At 40.9% G+C, this 24,588-nt stretch overlaps 1 pseudogene; it reads left to right on the top strand.

Annotated features, from left to right (window-relative positions):
• Positions 1-24,588, top strand: part of LOC149265549 (laccase-12-like) — a 30,382-nt pseudogene extending 5,794 nt beyond the window's left edge.

Here is a 24,588-nt window from a genome sequence, read left to right as displayed (position 1 = left end):
GAAAGGATCACTGGAGATGTTTGATTTCTTTGAGAACCCATTTGGGTGTGGCCAGGATCGAGAAGAGATACAGCGGCATAGATTGGAGAACCACCTTAATTAAGACTAAACGACTGGCCATATTGAGGGCCCTATGAGTCCAGGAGGAGAGGCATGCCTCTAGTTTTTCTAAGAGCACCCTCCAAGATGAGTGTTTCAGAGCAGAGTCAGTCATGGGAGCTCCAAGATATTTGGAAGGGAGAGCAGCAATTGTGAATCCAAGTATGTGGGCGATTGAAGCTTGGGTGACAGCAGGGGTATGAAAAAAGAAAATTTGGGATTTGGCTTTATTTATTCTTGTGCCAGAGGCATCCGAAAAGTCTGTCAATAGAGATTTGAATTGATGTGCTTCCTGGACTGAAGGATGGCCAAAAAGCATGTTGTCATCCACGAATTGCTGGTGGGTAAAAGTAGGGGTGTTAGAAAAGGAAAGGCCTCTTAATTTCTAGGATTGCAGAGCATTTTTTATGCTTCGGCCAAGACCTTCCGCCATAATGACAAAGAGAAAAGGGGAGAGTGGGTCTCCCTGTCTGATTCCTCTAGAAGGATGGAAAGGAGAGGAGGGAATGCCATTGATTAGAATAGAGAAGAAGGAGGAGGATATGAGACTCATTACCCATCTTACCCAAGGGAGAGAGAAACCGAAGGCAATTAGAGTCTTTTGAATATACATCCAGCTTAAACTATCAAAGGCTTTTGAGAGGTCTATTTTAAGGAGCATACCTAATTTTTTGGAGTGCTTCAGGGAGTGAATGATTTCATGAGTAAGGATGATGCCATCCATGATCTGCCTGCCTTCCACATATCCTGATTTCTCTGGCGAAATGAGTAGTGGTAGCAACGATTTGAGTCTTGAGGCAATGATTTTGGAGACGATCTTGTAAATGACGTTACACAGGGAAATAGGATGGTATTTGTCAGGGGTACTAGATTGAGCTTCCTTGGGAATGAGGGCGATGAATGTAGCATTCATGGTTGGAAGCATCCACCACGAAGTTCTCGATTCCTCAATGACCTACCAGACTTCCATTTTAATCAGATCCCAGAAATTGTGGAAAAAATTGGAAGTAAAACCGTCAGGGCCAGGCGCCTTCCCTTCTTTTAATTGACGTACTGCACTTTCCACCTCCTGTAAGTCAATCGGCCTGAGTAAGAGTTGATTGTGCTCCTCTGTGATGACTTTTGGAATGTTCTTTGTTATTTTTTCTATGGCCGGTGATCTATCTACCTGTGGTTCTTGATGAGCCTGCTTGAAGTAGTTGAGAAGTTCTTGTTCGATATCTTCATGATTTTCCACTTTTACCCCCTGCTCATTTTGGATGTGAGTTATGTTATTATTCATTCTTCGTTGAATAGTAGTACGGTGAAAAAAATTTGTGTTTTTTTCGCCTTCCTTGAGCCATCTAATTCTCGATTTTTGCCTCCACAGAATTTCTTCCTGTTTTTCTCTCTCTGATATCTAAGCTTCAAGAGAATTTTCGTGTTTTGGAAGCCCCTCTGATCTGCCTTCTATGATGATCCTTTGCTGCAGTCATTTCATATCTTGATCAAGAGCAATTTGAGCCTGGAAAATGTTACCAAAAGAAGAATGGTTCCATTGTTTTATTTTACTCTTGAGATGTTTAAGCTTTTGCTGAAATTGAAACATTTTTGAGCCATTTGGAGGAGAGAAATTGTTCCATTCCGAATTTATTAGGTTGATGAAATCCGGTTTTGTCATCCAAAAGGCTTCAAAGCGAAAAGGCCGATGGGTAGCATTGCCTGGTCTTGACCATTGGAGAGAAATTGGCCAGTGATCTGAACCTGAGAGCGGCAGTATTGAAGCTGAGAGATCTCCTCCTAGATGAATGGCATTGTCTGAGAGTAAGAATCTATCCAGACGAGAAGCTATCTGATACGAACCTACTCTTTTATTATTCCAAGTGTAAAGTCCATTATTGAATGGCATGTCAATGAGCCAGTTGTTTTGAATGAAATCTTTTAGATTATTACTTTCCTTGTCCAGTTTGTTTCTTCCACCCTGCTTTTCTTCCAGCTTGGTTATCATATTGAAGTCACCTCCAGTGATCCAGAGTGGATGAGTTCTTTCAACATTGAGTAAATACAGGGTATTCAGATTGTCTACCTTGTACACAACCTTCTGGGGAAGGTAGAAATTGGTTAAATGATTGTGTATACTTGTCCCTGTGATGTGGAAAGTAGCTTGAATGAAATGCTTGTTTGCATGTATGTTATTGAGCATAATGGCTCTTGCGTCCCAAATGATTGCCAGGCCACCTGAAGCACTAGAGGCATCCACCACGGCTGCAAGACTACCTGGCCAGACTTTTGCAGTAGTTTGGTCTAGAGATGTAGAGTTGCATTTGGTTTCTTGCAAGAAGAGGATTTGAGGCTTCTCTTGCTGTATCATATTTTTAATCAGTCTGCATTTCCCAGGGCCATTAAGCCCTCTTATATTCCATGAGATTAGCTTCATGATGGAATGTTGGGGAGAGAGTTGTAATACTTTGTAAGCTTGGAGTATCTTCCTGACTCCACCAGCATTTCCCCGATGTGGATGGTTCGTTGGAGATCTATTTTTCTTCCTCTCTTTTTGTTGTCTTTGGTAGTGTTTTTCCCATCCCAAATACCTCCAGGCTGAATGCCTAGGGATTTTTGCCATTGTGCCCTTGAGAGGATCACTTCCAGATTCTCCAGCTGTCTCTCTGGAATTTTATCATAATTTTTTGTTTTGCATGCCTGCTCTAGGCCAAGAATATCCAGATCCCCAATATCTATGCTCTCAGGTTCCTCTTCCATGTGCTGGGTATCATTTATTCCTTCTGTTGTTTCTGTTTCCATTGTAGAGGCGGGCTGCATGTTATCTACCTCCATACCCTGAGAGTTCCAAGCTGGGACTTTACTAGGAGCAGAGGAGGATAGATCTATAGGTTGTTTATCTTTTTGGGATTTCTTGGAACTGATATGGGAAGATTGCGTATCCATCTTGGGTCCCTCCTCTGAGGGGCTGGGGTTTTCAGAGTTATATACATCCTGGCGGGCCAACGTTTCAAAACTATTGCTCGTGGAAGGCTTGGATGAACTGGCATGAGGCATCTTAGGGTTTGAAGTAGGTTTTTTGTGGTTTTTCCTGTGATTGGTGACTCTAGTGAAGCCATCTGAATCAGGCTTATCAGAGGCTGAGGGGGCTGAGGGTTTCTGATTTAAAGGACAGTCATGAAACAGATGGCCAAGGGCATGGCATCTCCTGCATCGAAATGGGACATGTTCATAATCTATTAAATGAACCCATTCAACATCGTAATGATAGAGACTTACCACATCTAGAAGTGCCTTACTGAGATGCATATACACGTAGATTCGGGCATATGAAGTGTATCTTTGAAGTTTTGTCTCCTCTGTGATTTTGATAAATTCACCTAGACCATTGCCAATGTCTTGTAAAGACTCTTTGTCCTAGTATTCTAGAGGGAGGGAGTAGAGATGGATCCAGATGGGTGCCCAGCTAAGATCTTCTTTGTCTAGATTAAATCGCTCAACCTAGTGCCTGAGATACAAACCTGCTGCATTGAAGAAATAGGGCCCTCCATCTAGGACTCTGTTTCTGTCTTCTAAGAAGTTAAAGATGGCCGTGAAGAAGCCTTTAGGCCCCAACTGTAGGGTTATGTGTCCTTTCGGCTTCCACTTAGCTGCGATCCAACCATGCAACGCTTTCTCTGTAGGCCATAGTCCTATGAATTTGCCAATCAGGGCATGATCTCTCATATACTGGATCTGAGCATTGATCTGGTGACTTGGGAGCTCTATCTTCGGTCGTTCAGCAACAACCGGCTTACAGGTGGTCGATGTTACTTGGGGATGCTCTTTGTCATCTGTCTTGGCATTTTGTGGATCTGTTCCCACTCTAGAGCCATCTTGTTCATTTTGTCTGATACCTTCCTCATGCATTTGAGGAGTTTCATTTTCACTGGGGGGAGGCGTAGCGTCCTCCCCTTGGGGGGATTCATGATTCGTGTGACTCTCCTTGTCATTTTTGGTTTTTCGTATTGCTCATGGTATTGGCAGTGGTGCAGAAGTCTTTACAGGTCTACCGTCATAGGTCCTTCCGCAATCCTAAATCGCCATTCCACCAGACCACTTGTCTAGCCCACTCTCAAGAGTCGTATCAAGTGAGTATTGTTAATGCTACTATTAATGTTGGAGGGGTTAACCAATTTTACATACTAGTTCACCCATTTGTTAAAAGTGGTGGAACATTTGATAACTCCACTGTTATAGGAATTGTGAGCTACAACATTTCCAACTCTAATACCTCTTCTATCGTTATGATGCCTAAACTCCCTGCCCTTAATGACACTTCCTTTGCAGCCAACTTTAGTGCAAAACTGAGAAGCTTGGCTAACTCACAATTCCCTGCATTGGTTCCTCAAATAGTGGACAAGAAGTTTTTCTTTATAGTTGGTCTGGGATTGAATCCTTGTCTAAAGTGTAGGTTTTAACCCCGTACAGAAATTACCTGCATACAAATTCTGAAACAGAGAAAATAGACAATGCGAGAGCATTGGTGAGCTCCAGTATTGCAGAAATGATTCTACAACTCCTGGGATGCCCTATTTTACTTTTATCGTCCCGGTAGTTCGTAACAAACTTGAAAGCGATGGTGCTATATGCACAAGTACTAGCACTTACTACAGGCCGTCAATTGATCAGCTACCACAAGTTCACTAGGAGCTCAAGCCAACCTCTATGAGTTCTCAAAAGAAGATTTTAACTGTAATGGAAGGAAGCTAACTCAAAAGAGGCTAGTCTACTTGCAGAAAGAAGATGAAAGCTGAAAGGAAGCACAAACCCTAGCAAACCCTAGTTTTACTGACTAACCCTACTTGTGCAAGAAAAGAGATGTAAACTACTGAAATGGATTCCATATATTATTGAAAAGGTAAAATGCATGTGTTTAAGCTACTTCTAAAGGGAAATATGGAAAAATCATATTTTTGTGTTTTTGAGCAATTTTATGCAGAATTATTATGCTTGTGTTTTAACTATTTGTGACTGTGCAGAGGTTTAGAGGCAAAAGGAAACAGAGTGGGTGTTTGCGGGAGGTTGGGAAGTTGTAGAGAGGACCTAAGGAGTCGCTAGCACCCTTCTAGAGATTTCCACCATGATCAGACTTTGAAAAATTGCTCGCATGGACTTCTACAGGAGGCTGCAGGGGATCTACAAGAAATTCTACAGGAAGTTCTACAGGAAGAGGCCGAAAGTGGTTTTTAAAGGGTTGAAGATGGAAAAAATGGTGGGAAGGTGCGAATGAAGGATGGATAGAGATGTTAAGGGGTCTAGGACCTCATGAATGAAGCTCAGTAGTGAAGAAGATGGTTGGATTTGTTCAAAGGTGAAGGAAGCAATGTTGCACAAAAAAATAGAAATTAGGGCAAGTTGGGAAAGTATGGCAAATGAGTGAAGGAAATTTCGAGAGAGGGATTGGAGCAGGTTGTATGAAAGAGTAAGGATAGGATGGAGTGTATTAGAGGTGTTCTGCACACTTCTTTTCAAAACTAACCCAAACAAAAGCCAAGAAAACAAAGTTTTACCTATTTTGACCTAATTCTGCCCTAGAAACCAGAAAAGTGATGAACATAACTTTATGGACAAGAATTTATGCAAGAAAGCTATGCAAACTGAGCAAGAACAAATCTAAGCATGCAAACACAACTGATATCAACTTTTCCAACTCAAAATCGAACACTAGCAATTGCATTGGAAGGCAAAAAAATTGTGTTTTGTGGTAGCAAGAGTGCCTTGGTCTCAATTCATGGTCCCAAGGAGAGAGAAAGGAGATCAAGGCCCGCTTGGTAGCCTTTTTGTGGATCTTTTCTGTTATCAAACTATCAAATCAACCTGAAGCAATAACAACTATCTTAATCATCAAAAACAACCTAAGTGACAAAGCAAGAGTTAACCTAAATAATAGAGATTATTCTATGAATGCAATAAAAACACATATAAGTACAAAAAGGAGGTACTGGGCACTTGGGTTGGGCCCAACGCCAAGAGCTACAACCCCCTAGGAAAGATCATAGTTGGTTCAAAGTTGGATTCATCTTCATTGATCAAAAAATAATAGTTACATCACAAAACTGTCTGCAAAAGGAGCTCGAAAATGAGCTGATTACAAGGCTCCACTAAAGTGCGAAAATAGACTATCAAATGGCTAACATCTAACTAAAATGTGACTAAAAAACTGAGGCCCTAAGCCTTCTTATTTATACGAACGGGGACCTCCAATAGTCCTCCTAAAATCAAGGAACTCAGCTTCCTAGAACTGAAGATAATAGCCACTTCACTAAACTTGCTCGATTGCACCTTGAAATCATCTTTGGTGGGATGTTGAACTCCAAGATGTTGATGGAGAACTCAAGGAAGGGGTCATTTAGTGCAAGAGACACCCCTCTTATAAATCCTCAGTCTTGTTTCTTCGAGTTTGGCTGCCAATCTGCTCATAAATGCCTGGTCTTGCTCCAAAAATGTCCAAAAATCTACAATAAACATGTATTAGACTTTGTGATAAAGTGACTATTCCCATTCATTCAATTAACATAAATATATTCAAAATCATGCGTAAAACTATGGAGAATGGTGGATTAAATGAGAATAATATGCAAAATGAGCCCATATAGTTACCCATTTCTGGGGCTCATCATCACCCCCTGTTGAATGTGTTGGTCATCGTCAAAGCAACTAGTCCAGTTCTTCATCTTTGATAGCTTTGACTACCTCCCTGACATCCCAGGCTTCTAAGGTGATGTCTGCTTCTCTGTCATGAAAACTTGCCTTTCTGTCCATTTCCTCCCATTGTTTTTGTTCCTCTTCTTCCTTAACCCCTTCTAATAGCCCTAGCAATAGTGGAGGGCTGAACTTAAGGCCAATCTAGTTGGCTTTCAAGTTCTGCATTGATTGTTTATATAAGGGTACTATTCTCATAGCCTCCCTCATTCTGGTTGGGGAGTGATACTCTCTTATTTTCACACTATGGGACAATGTATTCCATCTTCTTGTGCAAGCATGAAGGCAGTTATCACCAAACAGTCTTTCCATATTTCAAAGTGAGCAATGGCCTGTGCTTGCCTTTCAACATAGTCAGGTGCAATTTGAGGGTTTTCTGAAAGGTGCCAATGGGCATATATGAGAGCTGAGGGATCTTCTGGTTCTGCCCTTAACATGAGTGGTTCACTTAGCACCCTGGTCATAATCTTCTGAATCTCTACTGCCCTCTTTTCCTCATGGCTTAACCAAGAAGCCATAGCCATGAGTTGTGGGTATCCTAATGTAGTGTTTGGGTCCCATAGATTTCTGTTAGGAAGTGCCAGGTTGTGTAAATAGAATTCTTCTAACTTGGCCTTATCTTCAGCTGAGCTACTATCACATAAATGTATAAACTGATTGTAATTCTGGAATGGGATGGTACCCCTTTGGGCCAATGTTTTAATTTGAAATTGTAGCAATTGGTCTTTAAGATATAATGCATAGGATCTAGCAGGTTGCATACATTGCAAGGCTTCTAATGTCCAGCTAGCCATGCAGGCCATTTGGGCTTCTTTTTCCTGCAACTTCTGTTTTAAAATCTACACTTCTTCTGTTGCCTGAGACTCCTTTTCTTGTAGAAGTTTCATTAGCATTTCAACATTAGCTTGTGGTTCTCCCTCTTGCTTCTATTTCTTTGTTGTTTGTTAGAGGACCTTCTTGCTACTGCTACCCTCCCAAACTGGACAACCTATCTCCCTTATGAACTTCCTGTTGCTGCAACTGCTTTTTCAGCAGTTCGTTCTCCTCTTGTAGCTGGGCTCTTTTACTGCTTTATATGTGCCTTACCATGGCCAACTCCCCTCTTAATTTCTCTAGCTTGTCCTCCATGTGGCCTATGTCCTCAACTCCTTTAGATTTAGTGATTTGCATCCATGTGTGGGTTCTAACCCTCTCTTTTTCTAATTCCAAGAATAGAGGTACAACAAATTTCTATGGGATGATTTTCCCACCCTCTAGTAGATTGTAATGGTTGAAGTATTTCTTTGGCCTTGCTCTCCCCCTTTGACTGTTCTACTACCTTCTCCTCCAATTTTTTAGTTTCTTTTAACTTGGCTAGAGTTTCCTATAGAGATGTTTCAACTGACTGTAGAACTGCCTTTGAGTCCATCAACTTGATTCTCTCTTTCCAGATGGAGGTTTTGGGGCTTCCTCTTTCAAAGGTGTAGATATCTTAGAAGGATATTCTATCTTCTTTTAAGTGGGTTTATCTTCAATGATAATTGGTTCCTTTGATGGTGGCTGGGGTTTGCCCACTTTGATCCTTGTGCTTCTTCTGACTTTAAAATACATGGAGGTTTTCCTTTTTCTTTTTCCTTTTTGTTTTGTAGGTGTGCTTAATGCAGCAAGCATAGCTGCTGCTTCCCTTGCCAATGTTTCAGGGGATGTTTCTTTCTACTCTTCATTTCCTACAGCTTTGCCTATGTCCACTGTTTCTTCTTGTGTCACTGATATCTCAGGGTGTGTCTTTTCTTTTTCTTGCTGGGTCCTTTCCTTAGCTATGGTAGTCTTCTTTGGGCTTTCTTGGCCTTTTTCTTCCCAACCTTTGTCCTTTTTCTCTTCTCTATTTTTGAGGTTGTCACCCTTTCTGCCTTAGGCTCAGTAGTAGTCTTGTCAAATTCATATTTTTCTTCCTGTTTCTCCTCTGTTTTTCCCTCTACTTGAATGTCTTGTGCTTCCTCATTATTGTTCTTCTCAATTTCTTCAGTTTGCTCCTCCTCATCACTGCTAGATGGGCTAATGTCCTCAGTCAAAGTTCTGATGTCATCATCCCTAGACATATTTCTAAAAATTTCCCAAGCTATGGGGAAAGTATAGGTGTGTAAGGAATCTTCCACCAACAGTTTGATGAGCCCATGGTGGGACAACTGATCTGGGACCCTTGCATTTAGCTTTGTGCCACATTCAATCAAATACTGGAGGAGGAAATATGGGAGGCTCATTTTTCTAGCTGGAGGTAAGTCCATCCCATATCTTAATTCATGCAACAGCCTGAAATGATAACCATAAATTATGCTAAACCTCCCTTCACATGTGATATAATTCATTATTTGGTAGTTGACTTCACTCTAGAGAGGAGGCAAGCTTGTTCTTCTAACCCCATTTTTATCTTCTACAGGATGCTCCTCAGGCAGAAAAAATGTCTTCTTAGAAACTTGTCCTAATGATTTCTCCTCTTTGCTCCAAGGGAGCCCCAGTGGAAGACCGGTGATTCTATTGATGAAATCAGGTGTAAGCTCTATGGTCAGACTCCTAAAACTAACTGTGGCATGTCTTCAAATGTGGTCTTAGGGACATCAAAAATTCTTTAGTCACCTCCTCATCATATCCCTAAATTCTTTCAAAGAAAGATATCCAGTTTGCCCTGGTGAAGAGGGCCACCACCTCAGGGTGCTCATGCAATTTGCTAGAGTTTAAAGGTTCTTTTGTCATGAATCCTCCTAGCATGGTGTTGAGTGCTTCGTTTTTGTGTTTTAACCAGAAAAAAAATGCTCAGGTGAGAAAAGCAGGCAACACTAAAATAGAGGATAGTTGAATTCTGTCATTTCCTGAAATGAAAGAACGAATTTCCCGTGTGATTATCCTTAAAACATCAAATTGCAATAATTCCTCTATTTTAAATTGTTGTTATCCTGAATTTGACTTCTGTTTTTGAAAAGAATTTTTTTTTTACAGAATAGAGGATAAGGACACAAGTTCTTTTCAGCAAGTAGATAGATATGAAAATTCGTTTTTTTCACACACAGGCTGGCCTCTACGGTTGCATGTATTTCCCTTACAGTAGAATTTGAAAAAGGTGGAGGTAGAATTTGGATGCAGAGAAGAAAGCAGAAAATTGTGTGGAACTCAGGGAAAATATGCAGGCCGAATTTCACTTTTTTTGTCAATCCAATGCTGTGTTTAATTCACCACCTTACTCAAACAAGTCATATGCAGAGAGGATTCCTGAGCCTACCTCATTTTGAGCTTGAATTTCGACGAAAATCCCGGGTTTTCCTTCTTTAGAGCTGTTCTCTGCCTTTCTTGTAGAAACCTTCCTGTAGAAATCTTCCAGCTCCTATAGAATGTAATGGTGCTCCTATAGAGCCCGATATGTGGGAAGGTTTTTTAAAAAACTGGCAGAAAACTGGGGGAGGACCACTAGTTGGCTGCTCTAGAAGTGGTAGGTGCGTACTGCAGCCGAGAACGTCGTGAGTGAAAAATGAACAAAGGGCGGTGAAGGCTTCAACTGAGCTGTCTTTTAAGTATTGGCGTAATCCGAGGTGAGGAGATGAGGTGGCCGGATGGGTATGTTATCCCCATCCAGACTGTTGGTCCTACGTCACAGTCATAATGGTTATGCATGTTTTCTGACTGCCATCACCTCCCTTACTCCCGTTATCCGTCGCCACCACTACCAGTCTTGAATGTTTTTTCCTGAATGGACATACCACATGTGCAGGCTACATTTCTAATCGGTAGTTTTGAATTTGATGGGGCTCATTTGAATTCCACGAGGGTGTGTAGCTGCACAAGGGTGACCAATCAGCTGGCCACTGATTCCATTCAATCATTACCATTCCCATAGTTCATGAAGCTCTGAAATATGATTCATAAAATCGAGGAGTAGGTTTAGGCACTTACCTGCTCAATCGTGACAATGTTATGCATATTTCAAATTTTGGCACCCATTTCTTCATTGTTGTTGCTGCTTGCGCTTTGCATGCCCAGCCTCGGGCTTTTGCTGATGATCTCACGTTCAAACACAGCTCCTTGCATGTTTCGTACATCCTACTGTGTTGACCCTTTCTCTGGAGTATGCTTTTCAGAGGGATGAGCTGCTACAGGAATCCTGTAGGATTCCCTGTAGCTGCTTCTCCTTCTAAGATTCAAGCTAATATCTGAGTAGGGCTACAACTGCTAAAGAAGGTCTTGGCTAAAAAGGAATCACATATGGAAGGTATCAGGTAGGGGTGAGTGAAAAGGATGCTGTTTTTTTGTCATCAATTTTTTTTGTTTACAACATGAATGGAACAGAATTTCTATGTGTGACTGTGCAGGGACATAAAAGCGAGTGCAATGAAGGTGTAGAGGGATGGAATGGTGACATAGGGAGATGGATGGTGGTAGGGAGGTTCACAGGCCTCATAGATAGATTTCCAACCTTCGGGTCTTCCTCTCAGTTCGATTTTGGCTTTTCTGTAGTTTCTACAAGATCCTCCTGTAGAAGATACCGAGTTTCCTGTAGGATGCGAAAGTTCAGACCAAATGCGACCAAAACTTTGGAAAGGGTAACGATGATGGAGGAATGGACTCTAAGGGATGCATGCAGCCTAGTCATGTCCTTTGTTTTTGTCTTGTGCAACCCTCCTACAACCTGCAATGACCTTCCTGCAACTTGCATTTTATTCAAAAGAAGTTAGCTTTATTTTTTCTCTTTTTTTTTTTTTTTTTTTTTTTAGTCTGAGACAACTGGGGCACCTCCAGGAGGTTTTCACCTTCACTATCTGCCCTGGGCACCTCGAAGAGGCTTTCACCCAGGGATATTTTATTCCATTTTCTTATTTCTGTGTTTTTTTCTTTTTTTTTTTTTTTTTTTTTTTTTTTTTTTTTTTTTTTTTTTTGCTCAGGGTGTAGGTGGAGTGGAGACAGAGACCTACTCCACTACCAATATGATTTACCTAGACTCTCAATGAACTCCTTCTTGGAAAGGAGCTTCCTGTAGATCTTCAGTCTATGAACATTGATGAGCATGGAGATGGCTTCTTCATCAATGGTCCGATAAGGATTGAACCATTGTCATTGCATGTTTCCACTGTATATGGTCCCAACCATCTTGTCCTCAGCTTTCCCTTGAAATACTTGTATCTTGAATCAATGTGTTATATTCAAATTCTATGGACAACAAAGCCTTCTTCCCATAGACTAGCTCACAGGGTGTGAAACCTATTGTAGTTTTCCAAGTAGTGTTATAGGCCTAGGTGGCCTTAACCAAACGATATACCCAATATTTTCTGTTGCTACTCACTACCTTAGTAAAAATCCTTTCCAAAGCTCTGTTAGTAACTTCCACCTGTCCATTTGCTTGCGGATGATAAGGGGTGGATGTTCTGTGCTTGATATTGTGATGGGTGAGCAAGTCTTCAGTTAGGTTAGAGGTAAACTAACTTCTTTGATCTATGGCTAATTCTCTTGGGTAGCCAAACTTGTTGAAGATATTTTCCCTCAAAAACTCAGCTACTTTTTCCTCTATTGCTGCTTTGATTGCCTTTGTTTCTACCCACTTTGTCAGGTAATTCATGCACACAATGATGTAAGACTTCTATTTTGAAGGAGGGTTGATAGGACCCACAAAGTCCATGCCCCACTTCTCAAATGGCTCAAAAGTCACTTGAGGCTGCAAGGGCATCTCATCCTTTGGAGTAGGTTTCACCATCCTTTGACATCGTTCACATTGAATGATGTATCTCCTGACATCTTGATGAAGAGTGGGCCAATAATACCCTACCTGCAGAATTTTGAAGGCGGTTCTCTTTGCTGCAAAGTGGCCCCCACAGGGCCCATCATGACAGGTTAGGAGGATGTCAAAAACCTCCTCCTCCCTGACACATCACCTCAAAATTTGATCTGCGCCAAGTTTAAAAAGATTGCCCCCAATCGAAGTGAATGGGGCACTTTTCCTTACGATCCTTCTCTTCTCTTTTGAGGATAGGTATGGCGGAAACTGTGTTGAAACCAAATAATTTGCTATATCAGAAAACCATGGAGAGAGTATTGAAATAGCAAAGAGGTTTTCATCTGGCATCTGATCATTCACCATCCCTTCTTCACCTGTAGGCAGATCTAGTCTAGACAGAAAATTAGCAACAACATTTTCCTTACCTGGCTTATCAACAATGGTCAAATCAAATTGCTGCAATAGAAGTAACCATCTAATTATGCGAGCGTTTACATCAGGTTTATTCATCAAATACCTAATTGCAGTATGATCAGTATGTACGAATGTTTGATAGCTCGTGATGTAGTGTCTGAACTTGTTTAGGGAATGGACTACAACCAAGAGATATTTTTCGGTTACAGTGTAGTTCAATTCTACCTTGGATAGGTTTTTACTGACAAAATATGTGGCATACAGTAGCTTCTCTTCAACTCATCCTAAGAATTCTCCTATGGCTTTGTTTGAGGCATCTGTGTGAATGTGGAAAGGTAGGGCCCAGTTTGAACCTCTCAAGATTGGGGCAGTTATCAGCTTACCTTTCAAAGCATCCACAGCCTCTTGACAGTTGTCAATCCATATGAACTCATCATCATTTCCCAAAAGACCAAAAAATGGAGAGGCTAGCTTGCTAAAATATTTAATGAATCTTCTATAATATCCTGCTAAGCCTAGAAAACTATGAACACCTCTTACCTTTTGAGGAGGCGGGACCCTTTGGATGATAGCAATCTTTTTGGGATCCACCTGTAAACCTTGTTGAGAAATTGTATGACCTAGCAAAGTCCCTTCAGTCATTAGGAATTCACATTTATCGGGATTGAGGGAGAGGTTCATTTCAATACACTTGGCTAAAACTTTCCTCAGGTTAGTCAAAGCTTTTTGGAAGTTAGAACCATAAGGGGTAAAGTCATCCATATAGATTTCCATTGAATCATGAACCAACTCAACGAATATACTCAGTACTGCTCGCTGGAAAGTGGCAGGAGCGTTGCACAACCCAAAGGGAAGGACTCGGTAGGCAAAGGTACCCCATGGAAAAGTGAAAGTTGTCTTATCTTGTTCTTTCGGGCTAATTTGGATCTAGTTTTACTTACTAAACCCATCTAGGAAGGAAGAGAACTTCTTCCCTGCCAGGCCATCTAACACTTGATCTATGAAAGGAAAAGGGAAATGGTCCTTCTTGGTGGCTTATTTAAGTTCTCAATAATCTACACAGATTCTCCACTTCCCATTTTTCTTGGGCACAAGCACCAAAGGAGAAACCCATTCGCTGTCAGAGATGGGGTAGATGAATCATGCATCCAACAACTTTTGTAGTTCTTATTTGACAATGTCCTTAAGGGCTGGATTCATCCTCCTTTGAGGTTGCTTGACTGGTTTACAATCCTCTTTAATGTAAATGTGATGAGTACAGACTGAAGGGTGGACTCCTCTCATCTCCTGATAGCTCCAAGAAAAAGCATCCAAATGGCTGATCAATAAGCTACACAACTCTTTCTCCTGAGAGGTGGATAGGGATGAGTTGATCTTCAAGGTTCTTTTAGGGCCAAATTCCACATTCTTAACTCAGAGAGAGGTCGGATCAGCCACACTGAGATCAACTAAAGCATTAGCTTGGGTTTTCTCCACCAACTCTTCAAATGGCAACACACCGGGGGTTGGATTTTGAATCAAATTCTCAATAAGATCATCCTCGGTTTGACGACCCCCCTTGGTGGCTTCCACTATGCACAATGGTGCTGAGTAGACTTCATCCTCATCTTCCTCCTCCAACTAGAGAGGTAAGTCATGTTCTAGCAGAGGTTGGGCAGGAGGATATAGGACTAGCTATTTGGACATATGCCCATTCTTGATGGTCATGCTCCTAGCTCGGCAGCTAATGTAAGCATCTGCAATAGCTAACCAAGGCCTCCCCAAGATGAGGGGATACCTAGTGAGCTTTGCCTTTGGCTGAAGAACCAAGAAGTTAGTAGGGTACTCCCAGGAATCAATGGAGACCATGACATCTTCCAACATCCCCTCAGGAGTCACAGTGGATAGGTCTAACAACTACAGTACTGTTGAGGCCTTTCTTAGGGAACTCAGAAGGTTGAGTTTGAGCATAGTGTCCTTGGTCATTACGTTAATGGCAGCCCGTAGATCAATCAAGGTGTGGGTGATTATGGTGCCATTGATGTGGAAATTTACTACAGGACTCCTAGGTCTAGATATTTCGGATAGATTACCTGTCCCAACATTTGGTCAGACAGTTGTCCTATGACATTGATAGTTGGGACGTCTCTCTTGCGTCTGCCTAGGTGCCTGAAACACTTCTCTTTGATCAACTTGTTGTAGATTGGTACATCTTTTATCACTTGGAGAAGTGGTATTTTCACACATAACTGTTTAAGTTCTCCCAGAAGTTCAGTTTCTTCTGGGGTTGGTTGCGTGGTTCCAGTTAGTCTCTTAGGAAAGGGTGGAATGGCTTTGGGTTCAGTTTCCTATTTCTCTTCCTCATCCTTCGTAGGAGGAGGTTGGCTATATGGGAGGACCTTCCTAGATCATAGGTTGATCTCCTGAATCTCCACAGCATAGGTAGGGCATGTTGTTTCTCCAGTATATACCTGCTGGGTCTGTTTGTTATTATCGTTTGGGTTTGGTTGAGTAGGTATCTGGGGTTGTCTTGGAGGAGTAGGAGGTAATGGTTGTGGTTGAGCAGGTGGTGGGGGAAAAAGAGTGGGAGGAGAGTTGTATTGGGGCCTCCACCCCTGATGAGGTGCATTCTAGTGAGGTTGTGGTTGAGCGTGAGAATGGAGCAAGTGAGCAGCTGGTTGAGTATGGTATTGAGATGGATACGACCAAGGGGAGGGTGTGGACCAGGAAGGATGAGCAAGGGGACCCCAGGAAGGCATGGAAGTGGCTTGATAGGGGTTGTAATATGTCTGGGATGTCCCCTTGCATTCCCCGCTGGTAAGGTCTGTGTCCATGTGGCCTCCTTTGCTTCATGAAATAGAGTGGTTCAGTGGCTCCTTCAACCCTTGGTACATAGCTTTAAATTCGGGTAAGGAAGGGCACTCGTTTGTAGGATGGTCTTCTTCACAGACAAAACACACTTCTATAGAGTGCAGTGGACATTCGTTCCTAGGATGCTTTCTAGTGCACTTGGGACAAAAGATGGCCAAAGCCCTCTCTGCTTCCTCTCGATATCTTTTGATATGCATGGCAAGCATCTGCCTCATCTCGCTCTTGAGATCTTCCCACATGTTTCCAATTTCACCTCCAATGGATGAGTTGGAAGAAAAAGTACTGCTCCGAACATTTCTATTTTCAGCCATGGGCTCCAAAGGAATGGTTTTCTTCTTCTTCTTCCCCTATAGGTTCTCAAAATATGTCTAGCTGTTACCTAAGGGTGTTTCTTGATTGCAGCCATCGAAGAAGAGAGAAGGTTGGCTGTGTGAAGTAGTGGCGGTGTTGTGCAAACATTTTTCTGAATTATCTCTACTCCTACGAGGCATGAAAGGAAATATTTTTGGTTTATTTTTGTTTCATTTTTTATACTTGTACCTGAAAAAATGAAATAGATTGAACTACAACTAACTAAGATCTATCTTGCTGAAATGAAAATGCAAAATTGAAATGAAAGCAGGAAATGACTAATCTATTTTGCTGAAATGAAATTGCAGAATTGGAATTAAAGTAGGAAATGCTAATCTACACTTGCTGAAATGAAATTGCGGAATTGAAATGAAAGTAGGAAATGGTCTAATCTACTTTTTCAAAATTGAAATTGCAGAATTGAAATGAAACAACTAATCTACTCTTGCTGAAATAAACTACTTTAGCAGAAGGTTGCAGTAGAAAATAGAAGAAAAGCAGTAATCACAAAATACTCTGATGCTTCCCCAGCAACGGCACCAAAAAGATGGTGAGCTCTAGTATTGCAGCAATGATGCTACAAATCCTGGGACTCCCTAATTTACTTTTATCAACCTGGTATTTTGTAACAAACTTGGAAGCGACGGTGCTATATGCACAAGTACTAGCTCTTACTGCAGGCTGTCACTTGATCAGTTGGCACAAGTTTGCTAGTAGCTCAATTCAACTTTTATGAGTTCTGAGAAGAAGATTTTAACTGTGATGGAAGGAAGTTAACTCAAAAGGTGCTAGTCTACTTGTAGAAAGAAGATGAAAGCTGAAAGGAAACACAAACCCTAGCAAACCCTAGTTTTACCGACTAACCCTACTTGTGCAAGAAAAGAGATGTAAACTACTGAAATGGATGACATTGACTATTGAAAAGGTAAAATGCATGTGTTTAAGCTAATTGTAAAAGGAAATATGGAAAAATCATTTTTTTGTATTTTTGAGCAATTTTATGCAGAATTATTATGCTTGTGTTTTAACTATTTGTGATTGTGCAGAGGTTTAGAGGTGAAAGGAAATGGAGCAGGTGTTTGCAGGAGGTTAGGAAGGTGTGGAGAGGACCTAACGAGTCCCTAGCACCCTTTTGGAGATTTACACTATGATCGGACTTCAAAAAATTGCTTGCATGAACTTCTACAGGAGGATGCAGGGGATCTATAGGAAATTCTATAGGAAGTTCTACATGAAGAGGTTGAAAGTGGTTTTTAGAGGGTTGAGGATGGAAAAAACAGTGGCAAGGTGGGAATTGAGGATGGATAGAAATGTTAAGGGGTCTAGGACCTGATGAATGAAGGTCAGGAATGAAGAAGATGGTTGGATTTGTTCAAAGGTGAAGGAAGAAATGTTGCAGAAAAATGTAGAAATTACGAGAAGTTGGGAAAGTATGGTGAATGAGTGAAGCAAATTTTGAGAGAGGGATTGGAGCAGGTTGTATGATGGAGGAAGGATAGGCTGGAGTGTCTTAAATGTGTTCTGCACACTTTTTTTCAAAACCGACCCAAGCAAAAGCCAAGAAAACAAAGTTTTACCTATTTTGACCTAATTCTGCCCTAAAAACCAGAAAAGTGATGAACAGAACTTTATGGACAGGAAGTTATGCAAGAAAGCTTTGGAAACTAAGCTAGAACGGATCTAAGCATGCAAACACAACGTATATCAACTTTTCCAACTCAAAATCTAACACTAGCAATTGCTATGGAAGGCAAAAAAATAGTGTTTTTGTGGCAGTAAGAGTGCCTTGGTCTCAATTCATGGTCCCAAGGAGGGAGAAAGGAGACCAAGGCCTTCTTGGTAGAATTTTTGTGGATCTTTTCTATTACCAAACTATCAAATCAACCTGAAGCAAGAACAACTATATTAATCATCAAAAACAACCTAAGTAACAAAGCAAGATTTAAATTAAATAACAGAAATTATTCTATGAATGCATTAGAAACACATAGAAGTACACAAAGGAGGTACTGGGCACTTCGGCTGGGCCCAACCCCAAGAGCTATAGCCCCTTAGGAAAGATCAGTGCTGGTTCAAAGCTGGATTCATCTTCATTGATCAAAAAATAATAGTTACATCACAAAACTGTCTACAAAAGGAGCTCGAAAATGAGGTGATTACAAGGATGCACTAAAGTGCGAAAATAGACTATCAAATGGCTAACATCTAACTAAAATATAACGAACAAAACTGAGGCCCTAAGCCTCCTTATTTATACAAATGGGGACCTCCAACAGTCCTCTTAAAATCAAGGAACTCGGCTTCCTAGAACTGAAGATAATAGCCACTTCACTAGACTTGCTCGTCTACCCTCTGAAATCATCTTTGGTTGATTGTTGAACTCCGATCTGTTGATGGAGAACTCAAGGAAGGGGTAATTTAGTGCAAGAGACACCCCTCCTATAAATCCTCAGTCTTGTTTATTTGAGTTTGGCTGCCAATCTTCTCATAAATGCCTGGTCTTGGTCCAAAAATGTCCAAAAATCTAGAATAAACATGTATTAGACTTTGTGGTAAATTGACTACTCCCATTCACTCAATTAACATAAATATATTTAGGAGCATGCATAAAACTATGGATAATGGTGGATTAAATGAGAATAATAGGCAAAATAAGCCCATATAGTTACCCATTTTGGGGCTTATTAAGAATAACATACAAAACACATATACAAAGAGATTTTCCCCTAGATCCAAAAATTGGGACTAGCAGCTTGATTTTTCATTATGTTCCTTTCAATGTTATAATACACATTTATACATTCTGAAGCATACAATACCATGGACTAAAAACCATCGCGTACAAAATCATAGACCAAAAATCATCGTGTCCAAAACCATGTGTGAAAAATCATGCATAAAATCATAGGTAGGCTTGCCCAACCTAATATAGTGTCCAACAACAAAGTTTTATGGGGCGTTGACCTAGACCCCATAGAGTGGGGTTACCTGCACCCCTCAAACTGCCTGTGACCCTGCCCCCCCCCCTCGCTACGCAATCAGTTCAACGAAGGGGGGGCTTTGCCCCCCTTCTAAACCCCCAATTAACTACGTGGGCAAGTCATCGAAAGAATATAACACAACCCAACATTCTCCCACTTGTTGTTTTCCTTCCACAGGGGGCCACAAGAGAGGTTACTCATTTATCCAGCCCTGCAATGCCCATTGTTTCTCTACACCAAGAGAACTTCTCAGAGCTCACCGATTTTTTCAATGCATCTGTAGTATTCTTCAAGGTATCCACCTTTACCAGCAACACATTTTTGTTTTCCATCATATCCCTCACAAAGTGATACTGAACATCAATCTGCTTTGTCTTTGAATGATATGCAGGGTTCTTTGCCAAGAAAATTTCACTTTGGCTGTCACAGTCTATCCTTATAGATCCCTATACTAACCCGATACTTGAACACAATCTATGCAACCAAACTGCTTCCTTGCTTGCATGAGTGGCTACCATGTATTCTGCCTCTATAGTTGATAATGCCACTACAAATTGTTTCTTACTCATCAAACTAACTACACCTCGAAATAGGTTAAACAAATACCCACTTGTAGATCTTCTTTGATCCAGATCTCTAGCCTAGTCTGCATCAACAAAGCCATGAATATCCAACACTCTATCCAATCCTAGTCTTCCTCGGTAGCAAAAACCATAATCAGTAGTGCCACGCAAATACCTGAAGACCTGCTTCATTACTATCTAGTGCTCCTTCCCTAGTTTTTACATAAACCTGCTCAATACTCCCATTGCATGTGCAATGTATGGTCTAGTACAGGCCATCACATACATTAGGCTGCAGACTACACTTGCATATGGAACACGGGACATGTCCTCTTCCACTTCTTATGTCTTGGGACACTGTTCAACAGATAATTATACACCTACAGGAATAGGAACCTTCACCGGTTTACTATCCTGCATATTAAACCTTTACATTATTGTCTCGACATACTTCCTCTAGTTTAACCAGAGCTTCCTCTTTGTCCGATCTCTTATAATTTCCATGCCCAAAATATAGTTTGTAGCACCAAGATCTTTCATGTCAAATTTGGAGGAAAAATGGGTCTTCAGATCCTAGATAATTTCTTTGTAATTTCCAACTAGCAACATATCATCCACATACAAGACCAGATAAATAACATGGTCACTGACTAATTTAAAATACACACAGTGATCTTCTTTGCTTTTGGTGAAGCCAAGTCCCTGTATAAATGTATCAAATTTCTGATACCACATCCTCGGTGACTGTTTTAACCCATAAAGAGACTTCTTTAACTTTTATACCAGTTATTTCTTATGCTTCATCACAAGACCTTTAGGTTGCTTCATGTAGATCTCCTCTTCCAGATCCCTGTGAAGAAATGTTATCTTCACATTCATCTGTTCTACCTCAAAATCAAAAGTAGAAGCAACAGATAATAGTAATCTAATAGAAGCTACCTTGGAAACAAGAGAAAAAATATCACCAGAATCAATTCCCGACACATGGGAATAACCTTTTTCTACCAACCGAGCTTTGCATTTCTCCACCTTTCCTTCTACACTTATCTTCTTCTTGAACACCCATTTTCTACCAATGGGTTTCCTCTCAGCCGATAACTCCACTAGATCCCAAGCCTCATTTTTTTGCAAAGATGCCATTTCATCAACCATGGCTTCTTTATAGAATTTTCCATCCTCTGAATCTACTACTTCCTTCACAGTTATGGGATCATCATTAGTAATAGATAAAGCAAAATTTGAACATAAAGCAGATGGACTATACCTTCCTGGTTGCCTTCTTTCTCGAACCGATCTTCTCACACCCAGAGTTTGTGGCTCTTCATCTTCTGATTCCTCCTCTGTTGTAGACACTGATTCTTCCTCCTTTAGCTAAAACTCTATCTTCTCATGTTCCTTTGGTTGGACTCCATGTTTAATAACATCTTTCACCTCTCTCAACACCACATCTCATCTATACACAACCTTCCTTGGTACTGGGTTCCAAAGCTTATAACCCTTTAAACCATCCTTATACCCAATAAATATGCACTTTTCATATTTACTATCCAACTTAGTTATTTTCTCCTTTGGAACATGTACATATGCATCAGATCCAAATACCCTCAGATGTGAAAGAGAAAGTTTCTTACCAATCGACACCTCTTGTGGCGTCTTATCTTCCAATGCTGATGAAGGTGATCTATTGACAAGGTAACATGTAGTCTCCACCACCTCTGCCCAGAATTCTTGTCCTATCCCGACACCACTGAGCATGCTTCTTTCCCTTTCCATCAACGTCTTGTTTATTCTTTCTGTAACTCCATTTTGCTGAGGTGTATATGGAGTATTATTCTGTTGTGATATACCACACTTCTTACAAAATTCTTCAAATTTCTTACTGCAAAACTCTCCAACGTTATCTGTCCTCAACATATTTATCTTCTTCTCTATCTAGTTTTCCACCAGAGACTTCAATTTTTTAAACCTGTCAAAAACTTCAGATTTCTTCTTAAGGAAATATATCCATGTATTCCTTGAGACGTCATCTATAAATGATACATAGTACACAATATTACCTAGTGATGGAACCTTCATAGGTCCAAACACATCACTATGCACAAGCTCTAATATATGTTTTTCCTTCTTACCACTAGAGGGGAAACTCACCCGATTATGCTTCGCATATACACAATTTTCACAGAAATCAAAATTCAGAGAGCTATTACTCATACCTTCTACCATACCTTTACTATGAAGTATTCGAAGGCCCTTCTCTCCAATATTTCCAAGCCTTTGATGCCACAACATGGTCTTCTCTTCAGAGACCACTAGATTTTCTGCTCCACTTTTAGTAACCACAAAACTGTAGCACCCATCAACAATAGTCCTAGCTTGCAACTTGTATAGAGTTCCAATTCGAATTCCCCACATCAATACCAGTTCCCCCGAACCATCTTGTAGGTGTCCTTATCGAACACTATTTTTACACCTGCGTCATCCAGCTTGCTTACAAAAATGAGATTTCTGGCTAAATCAGGAATATGCAGAACACACGGAAGTGTTCTAGCCCTTCCACCTTGCAACTTCAACTTTACTTTTCTGCAACCAAAGATTCTAGCATTCTTGTCAACCCCCAAGAAGACATCACCACCATCATATTTCTCATACTCACAGAACCACTCTTTACGAGGCGTGAAGTGAAAGGATTCACCTGAGTCAATCAACCATGCCTCATGATCTACATGTGTACTTGAAGAAGCCAAGTACACATCCCCACCTTCATCTGAGGTGGTTTTCACTTCCATAGAAGGAGCATCATTAGATCCCTTTCCTTTATCAGGAGCTTTAGATTTAGAGTCCCTTTTATAGCACCCTTCCTTTCGGTAGTTCCAGCACACCACCTTTACAAATTTTCCTGGAGATTTAGGTCTCCCACTCGATGACTTATTTTTGTTTTTGTTTTGGGACCATCCTCGTATAAACAAGGCATCACCATTCTGGCTCTCCATATTTTTTCGTCTCATCTCCTCCGTCAGAAAGGATGAGACTATTTCATCAAACTGCAAGGCAGTGGTATTACTACCTATTGCAATAACCAGACTATCCCACGAATCTGGTAGAGAACAAAACAAACTGATGCACTTATCTTCATCTGAAATTTTAATATCAATAGATAATAACTTATTTACCACAGTATTAAATGTGTTCATATGCTTTGTTACCGAGTCTCTGTCTTTCATCCTCAGGTTATACAGCTTTTTCCGCAGGAACAGTTTATTCACCAGAGACTTAGATTGGTAAAAAGTCCCTAACTTGTCCCACAAAGCCTTAGCTATAGCTTCCCTTGATACATTCAACAATACTGAATCTGAGACATAGAATCCTATTGTGCTCTTTGCCTTCCGATCTAATTTCTTCCATTCTTCATCAGACACTCCCGTTGGTTTAGTACCCAGATCTACCATGATCCATTGATCTTAATCAACCAACAAATCCTCCATCTTGAGTTTCCACAACTCAAAACTCTAACCATTAAATTTCTTGATCTCTATCTTTCCATTGCTCGCCATCTTCTTTTATCACTAGAATCGATCTCGCAAATCTCCCACTGAATAGGGTCTACCACAGGCCCGAGTGAAGCCCCTCAGCAACAATGGCGTCCCCTTGAAGCCAAAATAGCTTTGATACCAAATGTAGGTTTTAACCTCATACGTAAATTACCTGCATAGGAATTCTAAAATACAGAAAATAAAAAATGCGAGAGCATAACACATAAAACACATATGCACAGAGATTTCCACTGGATCCCAAAATTGGGACTACCAGCTTGATTTTTCATTATGTAACTTTCAATGCTACAATACATATTTATACACATCGAAGCATCCAATACCGTGGACCAAAAACCATCACATCCAAAACCATAGACTAAAAACCATCGTGTATAAAACCATGTGTGAAAAATCATGCACAAAACCATAGGTAGGTCAGCCCAACCTAATATAGGGTCTAGTGGGGTTACCTGTACCCCTCAAACCCCCTGTAACCCCCCCCCCCCCATGCCCCCACTATGCAATCGGCGCAATGAAGGAGGGGCTCTGCCCCCATTCTAACCCCCCTATTAACTCTGTTGGTTAGTCATGGAAGAATATAACACAACCCAACATAGAGGGGATGGGAAATGCCACATGCCAGGCACCCATTGGAACAATATTCACTACCTCTATCAACAACATTTCTTTTGTTCTCCCAAACACTACTCTTCTTTAGTCCCACTATTTCAAGTAGATGAAAGGAGTCTATAAGACCAATTTTCTAGACAATCCTCCATTCCCATTCAATTACACTGGCACTCCACCCAATAATACATAGGCTGTGAATGGGACTAGAGTAAAAGTCCTTCCCTTCAACACAACTGTTCAATTAATTCTTCAAGACACCAACATCTTCAGCACAGACAGCCATCCTGTCCATCTCCATGGTTTCAATTTCTTTGTGGTGGGCCAAGGTGTTGGAAACTACAATGAATCAACAGATGCACCCAACTTTAACCTCATTGACCCTGTTGAGAGAAACATTGTGGGAGTTCCCAAAGGAGGTTGGGCTGCTATCAGATTCCATGTAGACAATCCAGGTAATACCTACAAAATATTCACACAATCTCAACTCATTTCCCATTCAACTTTGCATTAAATCATATCATTGCATATATGAAAATTATAATAATGTTTGTTTACTCAATATCCATGGAATATATGCAGGGTTGTGGTTCATGCACTGTCATTTGGAGGTTCACACATCGTGGGGACTGAAAATGGCGTGGGTAGTAAAGAACGGAAAAGGGCCCCTTCAAACTCTCCTGCCTCCCCCTTCCGACCTCCCTCCTTGCTGA

The sequence above is a fragment of the Pinus tabuliformis genome, chromosome 6, assembly GCF_031772625.1.
Source record: "Pinus tabuliformis cultivar Carrire ecotype Pingquan chromosome 6, CPIR1, whole genome shotgun sequence".
NCBI lineage: Eukaryota > Viridiplantae > Streptophyta > Pinopsida > Pinales > Pinaceae > Pinus > Pinus tabuliformis.
This window is presented reverse-complemented; position numbering and strand designations above follow the sequence as displayed.